Source organism: Dreissena polymorpha, chromosome 2 (assembly GCF_020536995.1).
Source record: "Dreissena polymorpha isolate Duluth1 chromosome 2, UMN_Dpol_1.0, whole genome shotgun sequence".
Taxonomy (NCBI): Eukaryota; Metazoa; Mollusca; class Bivalvia; order Myida; family Dreissenidae; genus Dreissena; species Dreissena polymorpha.
The window spans coordinates 94292795-94309135 of NC_068356.1; the positions used below are offsets into that span (position 1 = coordinate 94292795).

General features: G+C 33.8%; 1 long non-coding RNA gene across 1 annotated transcript; it reads left to right on the forward strand.

The window, feature by feature from the left end:
- Window positions 1-7519: 7519 nt before the first annotated feature.
- Window positions 7520-13776, forward strand: LOC127870363 (uncharacterized). Its single transcript, XR_008044777.1, has 3 exons — window positions 7520-8037; window positions 10426-10537; window positions 13508-13776. It is a non-coding gene; the product is annotated as an uncharacterized LOC127870363 (long non-coding RNA).
- Window positions 13777-16341: the final 2565 nt, after the last annotated feature.

Here is a 16341-nt window from a genome sequence, read left to right on the forward strand (position 1 = left end):
TTTGTGAATACATAATTGAAAGTAGGCAGCACAAGTTTGCGTAAGAAAACCCTGTTAGATACCTATATGTATTAAATATTTCCAATGCATAACAAGTATGCTGTCCCTCAGTTTTACATAATTATACATTGATAATCCTGACAATAAAAATTGATTTGATACATTACCAGTACATATTTTGATTAGCTATGTTAAATCAGGATATGCAAGAATCAACAGCTTTAGTTGAATTGAGACATAATAAAAAGATATGTTTCCTGGGTAGGACCAGTATTTGGTTTTAAATGATGATCTTAAGAACGCTTTCACTTATAGTAACTTTGAGTGTTTTAATTTGGGTCCTACTAAACACTGCAAAAACATGCAAAGACACGCAAAGACAGACAAAGACATGCAAAGACACGCAAAGACAGACACAGACATGCAAAGACAGACAAAGACATGCAAAGACAGACAAAGAAAGACAAAGACATGCAAAGATAGACAAAGATATGCAAAGACAGACAAAGACATGCAAAGACAGACAAAGACATGCAAAGACAGACAAAGATATGCAAAGACAGATAAAGATATGCAAAGACAGACAAAGATATGCAAAGACAGACAAAGATATGCAAAAACAGACAAAGATATGCAAAGACATGCAAAGACACGCAAAGACAGACAAAGACACGCAAAGACAGACAAAGACATGCAAAGACAGACAAAGACATGCAAAAACAGACAAAGACATGCAAAGACACGCAAAGACACGAAAGTCACGATCTGTTTGTTTTAATGTTAAAATCGCCTAATGGAGAAATGATGGAAGATTTTTTTAAATTTAATGTTTACGCTGTCATTTTCCGTTTTCTGGCATCCGTAATAGTTACGTGACGGAAATTTTGATCGCTTAAATAGCTGTTTAACTAAAAACAGTTACTATCATTAATTCGCAACAACTTTTTGATAGTCAAGATTATTTAGGTGGGAATGCTGTGGAAAACTCCGGGTCTCAAACAATGCAGTCCACGTCGTGCTGACATACACAGACGATATACAAATTGCACGATTTCGTGATACTAAAAGTGTTAATAAACGTGCTCATTGTCCAGATTACCTAATGAATTGTGACAATGCATTTTGTGTTATTTTTTCTTACAAGAGGCAATCTTTAAATGAGCAATCGTATTGCAGCCAATATGTTTTAGATTGGAAAACAGATTAAGAAAAGCACAAAGATTATTAAAAGGTCTATCTACGAACGATATTTTATTGTCAGAGTATCTGACAATTATTTAAGTATTCAATTGTCGCTTGATTCAATGAATATTTTCAACTGTAATGTATCGTTAAAAGTCAGTTATTGTCAGTGCGCATCCATATACATTTTACTACAACAACTACGATTTCCCGGCCCCGCAAAAGTTTCGTACATTCAGACAGTATTGAGAAATGATTAAATAACTACTTTGTAATGTATAAAAAAAATTTTAGAAAATGAAATACTGTACTAGCCATCGATGAGACCCATTTAGATACATTTTAATTTTGTTCGGCGTTGCTGATTTTCGTTACTCACAATAAATGAAATATCCCTTAATTTAAGTTATTCAAGCAACCAAAGCAAAACAACAACACAACAATTAGGTTTAAGGTTTTTTATTGACACACTTTTAATTACGGAATCAGCTAATAGTGTGTGTTTGTTTTTACAGAATTTTCGATTCCAGTACATAATTATTGGAAACAAATGCGGTCGAATGCAACAATTAATAAATGAAAATTTATAAATATGAACAAAATATAGGGTATACCATACATTTTAAAAATAAAACACATCGGACCTAATTGTTGTGTGATTAAATGCATTCATAAATAATTGAAGTATTTAAATAGAATATTACTCTCGCTCTTTAACAAAGGGTTTTAATTATGTAATTAAGAAATGTTATGATTATGCACATATACCTTCTTTCGTGAATCACTGGGACTTTCCTAATGCTTAAACATGAATATGTCTTAGGTTAAAGCATTCAGTACAAGTCAGACGCTGATAGTTTTAGTAAATTCATTCATTCAATATTTATTTTCTCAAAGGTGGGAGAGCAAAACATATACATATATTCACAAAGCATGCGTTCCAAATTTAGTACAGATGCAAAGCACGTTTTTAAGTTAAAGAGACATATATACAAGACAAAAATATATGGTTTATAACCAACATAAGATAAAAAGTAATAATGACTGGGTTCATCGAAAATATGCATTCCGACAGTAGATAATAATCTTCATTAAATAAAGTTAACAAAAAAAGTGCGATAACCATTTAAGCATATTGATAAGATTCAATGACGTATCTGGACGAAGCGTTTTTACACCTGAATGTTCACTGAGATTCTCTTGACGAAATCAAAATTCAAGAATAAATTCCCCAGATAATAGTAAACTTAATACGTGTAAACAGCTACTCGTGTAAACATTTATATCGTGAACTGGGATGTTTCCAACCAATGCATATTAAATGCATTATGCCCTGAAATTTTAATTGCTCCACTTGCCTTAGCGTCTGCATATTTCTTATGCAACAGCCTGCATGAGAGCAGAGATAATAAAAATATATCATTGGTAACTGTATGATAATCAAGCGCTGAGTTGTTAACAGGGTGTTATTTCACACCGATTAATCAAGAGCTCAAGCCAAAGTAATCATAGTCAGAACAGATAGTTTATTAAGACTTGCATATAGTACATCGTCTGAATAATATGAGTACATTCATCATATGATACAAACAGTAAGTGAGAGCCTTGTGTTACATTTACGCTGGTTTGTTTACAAATTCAAGTATATATATATATATATATATTTATATATTACAATTTTTTACAATTTATACCGATTCACATTTCCAATGGTTCCACTCTAGTGAATGAAAAGGCGCCAAAAGGGATGGGCTATCATAATCGAGATCTCGCAATCGGAAAAGGGGGGCCTCCCTTAATAATTATTTAATTTTATTAAAATTAGTAAAATTTCCCATATTCTCTTTTTGTTCAAACATTGAGGAGACTATAGAACATCTATTTTGGGAGTGTACCACTACACAACTAGTCCAAAAATACCCTTTTCCAACTAAAACATTCCCTTTGTTTAAACAAAAAACAATATTCTTAAATTTACAGCATCCAACAGTGATTCAATAAATAATATGTTCATTTTAACTAAACCTTACATATACAAGTGCAAAATGTCTTCTGTTGACGGCGTAAAGCGTTACCTTAAAAATAAATACGAACATCAGAGGAATGCTGCAATTTTGGCAAACAATCTCGTCAAATTTGAATATTCATGGAAGGGCGTGTTTGATAATGCACCACACTTATCACTTTGACCTGAGTTTAAAGTTTCGATACGAAATGTAAAAAGCTTTCTGGAGATTGCTACCCTTCTCTTTTTTACTTTCTTTCATGCTATAAAGTTACATTTTTACGTTAGCCTTTGTCCATTTGATTTTTGTAAAGACACTTCTTTTGGTACGCATTTCTCCGTGTTTATGATAGTATGTTTTGCTCATGCTGGGTAAAAAAGAAAAATCTCTGTGCTCTTATCCCAATGTGGTAATTGCATATTGGTCACATCCTCATTGTTACTGATTCTTTTCGGTTTTCTTTTTTTGTGTGATTCTGAGCAATTCTTATGAGATGCCTTCCACAAAATTGTGATTCTTTTGTGAGATAATTTAATTATATATAATATACAGTAGTAATACATTTTTATTTATCTTTAATCCCTAGATTTGCAATCCTTTTTTAATTTGAAGTAGCATGGATTGCCCTCTTTTTTTATCAAATGTCGATTAGTAATTTAGCACATTGCTTGCTCTCAAATGATAAAATTATATGCACGTGCTTGTGCTGTCATGATGTAATGTTATGTAAAAATGAAAATATATCGGCAGAAAAAATACTGTATTGCTCAACACTTTGAACTGAAATAGTGTTTACCTATCAATGTTTTCTTAATTGTATTTGAAAGTAATAATATATAATTAATCCCGACCTCCCTATACCTTAGTGTTATGGCCTGAACCAAAGAACTTTCTGTCTATAAATATTCAGATGACGGCCATAGTACGGGAATCAACAATAAAGTCATCATTGTGTATGGAAATGAGAGAGGGTTCAAAATAAAATAAAATAAATATTATTTGTTCAATTTTAAGATAAATAGAGAACGGATAACAGCCCATCGTCTTTAATGTATTAGGCTCGACACGAATTCAGTATATATTTTTTTCTGAGCGTCATCTCTTTTATTGCAACACGATTGACCAGTAAACTGTTTTTTTCGGTATATCTTAGGATCGTACTAAATCAATGTTCGAGTATTGTCAATACAAGAAGTTTTACTAGTAATCGCTTAGAAGTATATGTATCGAAGCGTTTCTGACACGAATAATTGACCAGCTTTGCAGCTTTGTATATATATGTTGTTTATTGTTGATACCAATTCCGGCAAATGACTTCATTATCGACCTATAACTTGGTCATGATTGTTACCAAAAACCGTCGAGTTGCCAATAATGTAGCACTTACTCAGGGGGTTATCACGTGGTTGTAAATGTGGCGACGTCCATGCCGAGGCAGGTATTTTTCGCCGTTTAATAACCTCCACGCCGGGAATGCTGATAACAGATGGCACTTCGATAACAGAGAACACCACAAGCCACGCGCGAGCGGCGAGTTCTTCAGTTTATTTGCATTTATGTTCTCTTCATTTGGTTTTCAGACACAAAACATGTTTGGTCGATTAATGGTATTGTACTTCAAATTGCCAAGAAAGAAATTCGTTAAAAAACGTTTGATTATATACAAAAAATGATAAAATGCCATCGATAATCATCATGAATTCGATGATCAGTACGTATTTCAACAAATTAAAAATACTTGAAAATAAATTAAGAACGTGCCAACTATTCCAAATGAAAAATCAATATGTCCATTAATGTTACAACATATAAGATTTTAGTTTACTAACGTATTTGAAGAAATTCGAATGTTTAAAGAGTCGGATGCCAAATTTTCATGGACACTTCATTTACCGATCATCTCAATGACAATGGCACTTCTATTCCAGATTAGTCGGCACTTTTTACCAGGTATAACACATTCTATTTAGTGAATCAGAAATGCAGAATTCGTTGTGGAATACTGTTATAGTAAGCAGGCAATATATAATAATGTATGTACTGAGGTAAATTAAAAACGAATTACCGAAACATTTTCTTATCCCTTTGAAATATGATTATGATTTTGTATAAATGTAAAAGATAAATGTGAAAATAATTCGATATGTCTGATGAGTACCGTCTATACGAACATACATTTTCCAGTTTTCGACTCACCCAACAGCTGGATCTTCGCATAGAACACAATTTTAGAATTACTGTTTTTGTAGCGAAACGGCTGATCTAAAGCATGTATAATTATGTCCTAATGGAGGTACTAATTTACTTATACACTAGATAGCATGCCATGAAATATCACTCTGCTAAAACTGCAAGTTAGAGATAACTTTCAGCAGCGATGCAGGTCCGAAATTTTAATGGAGCTTTTTGGCTCAATGCCAGTAAATACTAAAATAGCAATAATGGAACAGGCGGTCGATTAAATCACACGATAGTGGTGTCAAAGTTGTGCATACCCGTCGCTGTTATTAAGACAAACACAGCACATTCTGCATATGAACTTGGATATACGTGACATAATTATATATTACAAGATGAGCGAAACGGAGTTAATGAATGCCGCCGACGGTTCGTTGTTACTAGCGAGCGGTAAACGTGAGGCCAGTTATGCTAGGAAAGCCAGCTTGAAGCGCCATTTGAAGACACACGAGGATGGATGCATATAGTGCTCAGTTAGACTGTTAACAGTCCTGCATTATCATTTTTATAGAGATAACTCTCTCCTACTTCTTGTACTGTACTTATACTGTACAGAGTTACGTTTTCTTATCTGCTTATCTGATAATTCAGCCAGAAGAGAAAAAGAGCTTTGATATTGAATTGCAATACATCTCAAGAAGTAATTGTGAAATTAGAAAAAAATATCAGTCTGTTGACAGACTAAGTGTTCAGTCTGCACTCACTTCTTTAACACTGATGAAAATAAAATGAAACACATCAAGGAGAAATATAGCCCAATCATGTGCGAAAGTTGTGGAAAGATTTTCTCCAGTCGCAATTATATCTCATTTCAAAATAAACAAGAAATATCTTTTAAAAAGATATACGGCGTTGATAGTTCAATGAATGAGATCAAGGATAGCGAATGTCTTTTTCTGTGCAGTTCTAAGCTGCATCACACGCAGTACGCGATGTTACGCAGAGTTTTCGCGGCTTATTTTACATTATTACTTATTGCTGGTCATAAACCTATATATACAAAACAGAAAACCATAAGAAGAATGGAAGTGTTATTAAAACATATGAGTCAACCGGCCACACGCGAAGTATCCGAATTTATAGGCGCGTTCTTCGAACAAACCTGTTTTAGTGGTTTGTCGGGCATTGCTATTTGATTCGACTATTAACAGTATCGAGAATCATCGCGCTCATGCTTAATACATTAGTCAATATGGTGGAATAATTATTGTTAAATTAATCAAAAATAATATTTATCATTGTATTGTTGAAAACACATTAAGAATCTATTATTGACATACCATAATTATATTGCTGAATATCTTCATTTAACATATTTCCGGTCTAAAGAAAATTCCAGGTCACCTAGTTCACGGATAGCGTCTTTAATATATAACGATTATTTTACTGGCCGCGCCTGTATATAAACTCTGATATTCACACACTAACCGCGAATTGACCCGATAACTCGCGGGTTGAAATGCAATCCATTAAAGTGAGGCCTCGCTTCCACTGCTCTTTATACTTTTACATGTTAACATGTTGACAGGAATATGGAAGTAGTTGACAGGAATATGGAAGTAAGTACTAAATATGAGAACATAGCCTTTAAGTATAAACGCTTTTGCGCTGGTAATTCTCTGAAAATAAAAGGTGCACGCACAAACTGTATTGATGTCGAGAATTGAGTGTAAAACTGTTCTATCTATTAAGCCTTTTCATTAGAGATAAAATTGTTTCATGCAGTAAAACAGTGTTACAAAGACGCGGATATGTTTCCAATGTTCTGGTGGTATACTCAAATCAGCCAATGGAATAAATGAAGTGTATTCATTCGTACCTAGCCGCAAGAAATTTTATTTGAATTTTATTGGACACTTACAAAGGTCAGGTAAGGTGAAAAGCTGGCTTAATACAGCTATGCCGAAAATAGCAGGCCTTATCAACTATGACAGGCAATGCACATTCGCAAATTGCGGGAAAATATTCAGACAGTATGGAAAGCCAAAGGGGACCCCCGCTAAAATACATATACTTATATAGTAAATATCGGGATTGTCATTTTTCGCGGAACTTTCACTTTCCGCGAAAAACCAATGCCAGCATGGCCATAAAACAATGCATACAAATCGAAATCTAAAAAGCGCGGAACTTTCATATATTTTCCGTCGGAGCAATTATTTTTCAACCCTGTAGAAAAAGCGGGCTCAATTAATCGCGCGGAACCTTATTTATCTACTCTGTACAAATAGTAGTGTTTAAAATCGCGCGGAGATTGTAGAATGCTATTTTAAGAAGTCTATTAAAGAGAGAAATCCAGTAAATACCAGATCCAAAAAGCGCGGAACACAAATATCGTCCGCGAAAATTAAGCATTGAATTACTGTACAAATCTCGGGTTGTTAGGTGTTAGAATCCCTAGTTACCCGAAAAATTTGATTGGATCCGATACTTAGAAATAACCAATCAGATACTTTGTAACAAATGCAACACAATCAGTGCGTTCAATAAGTATAACGTTTCAAGATGGCGGAGCGAATTGCATGGTTATTGTTTCTACTCGATAATTCGTAAATAGATCAGATTGGGATCAATAACTTTATTGCATACGATCATTTACATGAATTACCTGGTTTGTATTTGTACTTTTTAATATTGTGTAAAACTATCGGATAATTTGCATAATATTGACAATCGTTAATTAAATGAGCCGCGTTCTGAGAAAACTGGGCTAAATGCATGTGCGTAAAGTGTCATCCCAGATTAGCCTGTGCAGTCCGCACATGCTTATCAGGGATTACACTTTCCGCTTTTATGGTATTTTTAATTTCAAGAAAGTCCCTCCTTACCGAAAAAAAAGTTTATGCGGAAAGTGTCGTCCCTGATTAGCCTGTGCGGACTGCACAGGCTAATCTGGGATGACACTTTACGCACATGCACTAAGCCCAGTTTTCTCAGAACACGACTGAAATAATAACTTATTGTAATGTAATGTACTTGTGTCTTGTATTCGTTCAGTTGAACGTCAATATATTAATAGACCAGTTAACGCGTGACGTCACACGCACCTGCAAAGTTTAGACTCCGCCCACTGGTTGGCAAAAAGATGTGGAATTCATATAAGCGCATATAGAGAAGGTTGACATAATCATCGTTTTTATTGATAATCATGAACTGTATCAAATATAATTTTACTATTTATGTCTGAATAAAACATAAGCATGCGTGGAAGTTCATTTTTGGAACGATTATATTGTTGTTATTATTTGTTTTTACTAAAAACGAGCTCTGGAGTGGAACGTACACTATCTACGAGCTCGGTATGTGGTTACCACAAAAATCTCTACTAAACGCATCTTCACGTCCATTTTAGATACAAAATTTCAGAAATGGAAATTCTTTTAGAATAAATTAAATTTAATGAAAGAACACAAATAACGATGAAAACAAACAACAAATAGATCTCTTTTTGTTCGCAACATATAGTAACTGATTTTGACCTTAATATATCTGTACAAACTTACCTTGTTACACAACAAATAAATTCATAAATCTAATTGTTTTATTTAATTGTGCACACCAATTTTGACACTTTTGTTTCAGCATTTTTAACCTGGTGTTTAATTGCAACGTTGTTCGTCACAAGCATATAATCTCGTTATGATCGGAGACTGCCCAGACAATTACACAGAAAACATGCCGGTGTCATAAACATAGGGTCCTATACTTTAATTGGGTCCCTGCATAGACCACATATGGCAGACTTTATGATACCTCCATGTCATCTCTTGGCATATTGAGCAGTCATATTGAGCAAGCCAAATATTAAAGCCAAAATACGTAACATTTGCTTTAATAAATAATTTAACATATTAAAAAAAGAAGATATTTGTCCGAAACGAATTAACAGGAATATGTGTATTTATATGTTAGCCAGTTTAATCATAATAATACAGTGCTTTATAACTTTAAAATATTGTTCAATATTACCGCTACACAATTGATGTATTTAACGCGGGTACCGGCAAATGTAACTTCGGCAATTTAATGTAAGGATTGTACGTTCTTGCAGTGCACGTAAAACCATCATGAAACCAAGCAATCACAATGGATAAACAATATTTGCGTAAAATAAATTAAATAAATATATATATTTATCATAAAATGCTAGATTGTGTCATGTATCACTCCTTATTACTTGTTAATGGATTTCAATATACATGCAAAGACAGTTCAATTTGCACAAGATGCAGATTTTATTTCCATTTGTATATTAAAATTTATTAATATTGTAATTCAAGGGAAACGAAACGAAAATTCCTTCTACGAAAAAGAAAATTACCACAACATTTAACGATTGTAATGTATTCCGTTTTTTATGGCTTTGTTTTATAATTGATTAAATGCGCCTCTTATAATATACTTTCGATCGCTGATTAGCAATAACAATATCCACACCGTTTATAGTTATAATCAAATTAATATATCTTTTATAAGTTTTGAAATATCATTTTTTTAAGTCTTACTATAAAAAATTATACAGCTAATTTATTGTTTTGTTGTGTGGTATTGTCAGTATTTAGTCTTACGACCACGTTTACTCTGATGCTAATAACTAATTTGTATTTTTATAAAGAGGAAATTATATATATGAATATACATTTATTGGTACTAAATATGATATATTTGCACTATTGTTTAAGAGTTGTAATGTTTATTTCGTATTTTATCGTTTAATTGACTAAACAAAAGTCCTTTATACATGTTTTATGTGACTGTAACCAGTGTTTTTGCCAACCAGTTAGTGCGCATGCGCGGAAAATCCCGAATGTAAACAATAACAATTAACTCGTCTATAAATTTATTTTTGTTTTCAACCTATTAATTAAAATAAGGTATTGTTTTTAATCCGTTTTTAGTTTCGTTATAGCTGACCTAATAAAAACATTTCGTCATAAATTAATGAATAAAATTATTAATAAATTTATGTTTTTATATAATTTATATGTAAATTTTGTAGGTGTGTGTTGCCAGTAATGGTTGAAGATATGCCAAACAAATTGTGCCTCTCTATACAGACAGATTTCAGGTCTCAATTTCAACTTCAAAGGTCAACATATCACTGATATCAGGTTTGTCAGCTATTGGTTTGTATTATTCTTATCCACATTGCAGCAAGAATAACTGGATAACTTAACTTTTCAATAGCTATTACATGTAATTTAAATTAATCATGTTTCTAAATCATCCACTAAATGCGGCTAATTCTCCACTTGAAAGTGTTGTATGTTTGAATTTTTTTGTGACAAAAACTTGGAGTAGATCTATTTTACTCCCAAACTTCCTTTAAGAAAGTGCAGCCGCTGTAGTGATGGAAAATCTACTTTCTTTAAAATATTTATAAGTGAATAGACCCTTTTCACAATAAGCCAATAGCGTGTAGTCAAATGATTTGCAGAGTTCGAGAATGAGGCTTAATGTGTAGAGATTTCTAATAGTGCGTCGCAATATTGCCCTGCTTTTGATCATTTAGCGATTTAATGATATTGCCAACACAAGTTGACTTTGTCAGAATCAGCCGTTAATTACTTAATATATACTTTCCATTTTAAGTGCCAATATATGAAATACATTTTCTTGATTAAAGTACTTGTTTGTATTCATTTTTTTTGCACAAATTCTGACACTCCCAAGTATGGCTTTCAATTCTTAGTGTGTGTAAATTGACAGTCTAAAACTTATTGGATTATCTGACACTCTTTGTTTGCGCATTATTTGGGCGATCGATCAATTATTTTGTTTATTGATAGATCTTGCGTTTAAATGCCCCTGTATTCAGCACAAACCCATAATCTCGTTATGATCAGATACTGTGCAGACAATTACTAAATAACAACGTGATGTCATAAACCACAGGTTGCAGATATCTTGTCATTTGACACAATTAATGACACCTCCATGTGACCATGCCTTCTCGTGGTTGTAGCATTGCGTAGCTGTTTCTTGGAATAATTTAACGCCAAACTCTCAATTGTTGCTTTTATTGAACATAAAAGATATTGTCAACATTGAAAGTCATCTGTCCAAACAGATTGTCAGAAACTAAATACTGTATAGATATTAGCCAGTTTTATCATAATTATAAAGTGCTTTATACCTATATATTTTAAATATTTCAAAATTTAATGCTAAACATAAGTGTCATTTTCTTCTATTTTATAGGACTTTGTCTTATGCTTGATTCATTTCTTACATGTTCTATGATTAATGAAATAGTTCACACACTAATACATCCATACCTTTGAGAATTGTAGTCTTATAATACTTTGTATTGTATACTGCTAATTTATGACTTCGATTTGTGCAATAATCGATGTTTAGTCTTCAGACCACATTTACTCTGATGCTTATGGGTAACTCGTATTTTTATGCCCCCGGTAGGGTGGCATATAGCGGTTGAACTGTCAGTCAGTCAGTATGTCAGTCTGTCCGTCCGACCGAAAAAAAACTTTAACGTTGACCATTACTTTTGCAATATTGAAGATAGCAACTTGATATTTGGCATGCATGTGTATCTCATGAAGCTGCACATTTTGAGTGGTGGAAGTTCAAGGTCAAGGTCATCCTTCAAGGTCAAAGGTCAAAAATAATAATAATTTTTTTTTAAGCGGCGCAGTAGGGGGCTTTGTGTTTCTGACGAACACATCTCTTGTTATTTATAAAGACTAAATATAATTTATTAATATACACTAATAGTATTAAATATTATGTCCTTGAATTATTATCTAGGTATTATAATTTTTATATAAGAATTACTTATTAATTTATTGACTTAACACAGCATGACATGTGATGGTTGTCTGTATGCATATGTTTGACTTAATTGCAACCAGTGTCAGTTCGCATTAAAATCTTGATATTCAACGCAATTCGCATAGCAAAAGAAAATGCAGTTACACGTTCAGCCTCGTTCTGCAATTCGACACGTCAGGTGATATGATTGATATCTTAAAATAGTATCGCCTATATAATCGGTGTTCATATTGTGAAACTGGTCTATTATTCGATTATGATTAATTTGATGAATCAAGTTATTTTTTTTTAAATGTCTGTTAAAATATTAAGAAATTTATTTTATAACAATAAAGTAATATATAGGGAATTGAGTTACCTACACATTCTTTTAAAAGAAATTTGAATTGTAAATGTATACTTCATTTATTATGCCCCCCTTCGAAGAAGAGGGGGTATATTGCTTTGCACATGTCGGTCTGTCTGTCTGTCGGTCGGTCCGTCCACCAGGTGGTTTCCGGATGATAACTCAAGAACGCTTGGGGCTGGGATCATGAAACTTCATAGGTACATTGATCATGACTCGCAGATGACCCCTATTGATTTTGAGGTCACTAGGTCAAAGGTCAAGGTCACGGTGACCCGAAATAGTAAAATGGTTTCCGGATGATAACTCAAGAATGCTTTGGCCTAGGATCATGAAACTTTGTAGGTAGATTGATAAGGGCTGGCAGATGACCCCTATTGATTTTCAGGTCACTAGGTCAAAGGTCAAGGTCATGGTGACCCGAAATAGTTAAATGGTTTCCGGATGATAACTCAAGAATGCTTATGCCTAGGATCATGAAACTTCATATGTACATTGATAATTACTCGCAGATGACCCCTATCAATTTTCAGGTCACTAGGTCAAAGGTCAAGGTCACAGTGACCTGAAATAGTAAAATGGTTTCCGGATGATAACTCAAGAACGCTTATTCCTATGATCATGAAACTTGATATGTAGATTGATCATGACTCGCAGATGACCCCTATCGATTTTCAGGTCACTAGGTCAAAGGTCAAGGTCACGGTGACCCAAAATAGGAAAATGGTTTCCAGATGATAACTCAAGAACGCTTATGGCTAGGATCATGAAACTTCATAGGTACATTGATCATGACTGGCAGATGACCCCTATTGATTTTCAGGTCACTAGGTCAAAGGTCAAGGTCACAGTGACAAAAAACATATTCACACAATGGCTGTCACTACAACGGAGAGCCCATATGGGGGGCATGCATGTTTTACAAACAGCCCTTGTTTTGTAGGAATTCTGTGAAACTGTGGCACCATGTATGGTACGTGAGCGCACAATGTCTGTTGGGAAAAGGATATTGGAATAAGCAAAGGTAAATTTTATGTGAAGGAGGCTTGACAATTGCAAATATGGTTAGTTTTTTTGTAAGGCTCGCAGAAAGTGGCCCTAGCCTTCATATGTAAACAAAAAGCTGAAGGAGTATTTATGAAAAATCGTGTAATCAAGTGTGCAATCTGTTACATTTTATTTATTAGCTCATCTATTTTTTTTGAAAAAAAATTATGAGCTATTGTCATCACCTAGGCGTCGGCGTCCGGTTAAGTTTTGTGTTAAGGTCCACTTTTCTCATAAAGTATCAAGTATAAAACTTAGAACATTTACTTAATACCATGAGGGGACTGGGCAGGCAAAGTTAGATAATTCTGGCGTGCATTTTGACAGAATTATGTGCCCTTTTTATACTTAGAAAATTAAAAATTTGGTTAAGTTTTGTGTTTAGATCCGTTTTAATCCTTAAGTATCAAAGCTATTGCTTTCATACTTGCAACACTTACTATCATAAAGGGACTGTGCAGAAAAAGTTATGTAACTCTGACTGGCATTTTGAAAGTATTATGTGCCCTTTTTATTCTTAGAAAATTGAAAATTTGGTTATGTTTTGTGTTTTGGTCCACTTTACTCCTAAGGTATCATAGATATTGCTTTCATACTTGGAACACTCGCAAATTATCATAAGAGGACAGTACAGGACAAGTTGAATAACTCTGGTTGTCATTTTGACGGAATTATGGTCCTTTTCTTACTTAGTAACTTTGAATATATGGTTAAATTTTGTGTTTTGATCTACTTTACTTCTCAAGTATCAAGGCTATTGCTTTCAAACTTCAAATACTGTCATGCTATCATAAGTTACTGTACCTGGCAAGTTGAATTTTACCTTGACCTTTGAATGACCATGACTCTCAAGGTGAAATTATTAAATTTTGCTAAAATTTCCATAACTTCTTTACAAGCCTTACAAAGCAACTCTTACCTGACATACCACAATAGACTCTACCCAAACCATCCCCCACGCCCCCCCAAAAGAAAAAAGTACTTTTTTTTCATTTTGAAAGATCATCTAATAAATGACCACACCCTCACACTATACCCCCGCCCATTTTTTTTAAACATGGCTAAAAAACAAAAATATTTATTTTTATCATTTTTTCATTTTTGAAGATAGTGTAATAAATGACCACACCACCACACTATACACCCTTCTCCACCCCACCTCTCCCTCCTTTGTGATTGAAGTATTGAGATAGGTCCCTTCAACTTAAAAAAAAATAGATGAGAGGTCTGAACCCGCAGGGCGTTGCTCTTGTTAACAATCAAATGAGACGTAACTTAGAAGCTTCACTTCATTTACTTTGTCAGGCTGGCGTAGTGGATATGGTGTTCACCTAGTGATGGGAACATTTTGGGTTCAACCCTGTTTATTAGCGGTCTCTTTATCTTCATATATACAAAGTACTGATTATTCCCAGAAAACGGACTTTAGAATGTCTTAATAAGCCTAAAGCTTTCAATGCAATCAAGCATAATTAATATGGCTAAACTCTAGCATGAATTTTACTTTTGTATTTCAGGGACTCAACATTACTCAACATTACACAGTCATTTCAACATGTAGAGTCTTGTCAGCAATGATGGAGCAGTACATCAGATTTCCAGAATGATTGGACTGTTGATGGAACCCACAGTGCATGTCCTGCTTCAACATCTGAGCATAGGTCCTTGTTTATCAGCAGTTTAGTTCTTCAAGCAGTCTGTGACAGTAACTTGAAATGTTTGGACATATGCCCTGGATGGCCAAGTTATGTGCATGATGCCCATTTAAATAGGAACGGCCCGGTGGCGCATTAAATGGACAATTTTTCGAATGTTCTCGTGGATTCAGCTTACCGCCTGACAAGAAATCTTGCTTTTTGTTCCGTATCGAGGCCATGAACATTTGTATCATTTGCAAAAGATACTGCGATATTTGTGCCTTTGTTCATGCTTTATAGTTGATTAACAATTGGAAGCCATAACCTGTTTTATAGGATGGTGTTAGTGGGACAATGAATTTTGTAAAGATTTAAAGAATGGAAAAGATAATTAATAGTCAAAAGAGTTCTGCTATTGTTTAGCATGCTTTATTGATTTGTAATGTTAGAAAGATAGCATTATTAACAGAATAAAATGTCCATAATTTGAATATTCTACTGTTTTCAGCAACATTTAATTTGATATAGTACAAAATGCTGCATCATGTTATATCATGATCCGTTTTGTGAACAATGACCTTTCAATGTATATTTAATAATTTGTCAATGGGTGTTACACGCGTTAGCCCTACCATTAGCCCAAACAGGAATTGCTTAGGAGTTTTGCCACCTTCTAGAGAAAAATACTTATCAGAAACAATTGCATTTTGGAAAGTCTATGGCTAGTAAAATTTGGATTCCTTTTGGATACCCAAGGTTACCAATTTATGTTTAATGAATTTGCAATAAAAAGCTTTGACAGAACATAATGTCACAGAGTCGAACACGTGTATGGAATAAAATGGAAGTTGATTTAATGAATAATACACATTATATGCTTCTTTGATTAAAAGTTTGTGTTTTCACTAAAACTGCAAACATAGTAAGCTTTAAGGTATTGCAACTAAATAAAAGATTCAGATTTAAATTGTATTATTTGAATGCGCTGTCTAATACATATGAGCCTCGCTCTGTGAAAAAGTGGTTTAATGCATGAGCACTCCAGATTAGCCTGGGCAGACCGCACAGGCTAATCGGGGACGATACTTAACGC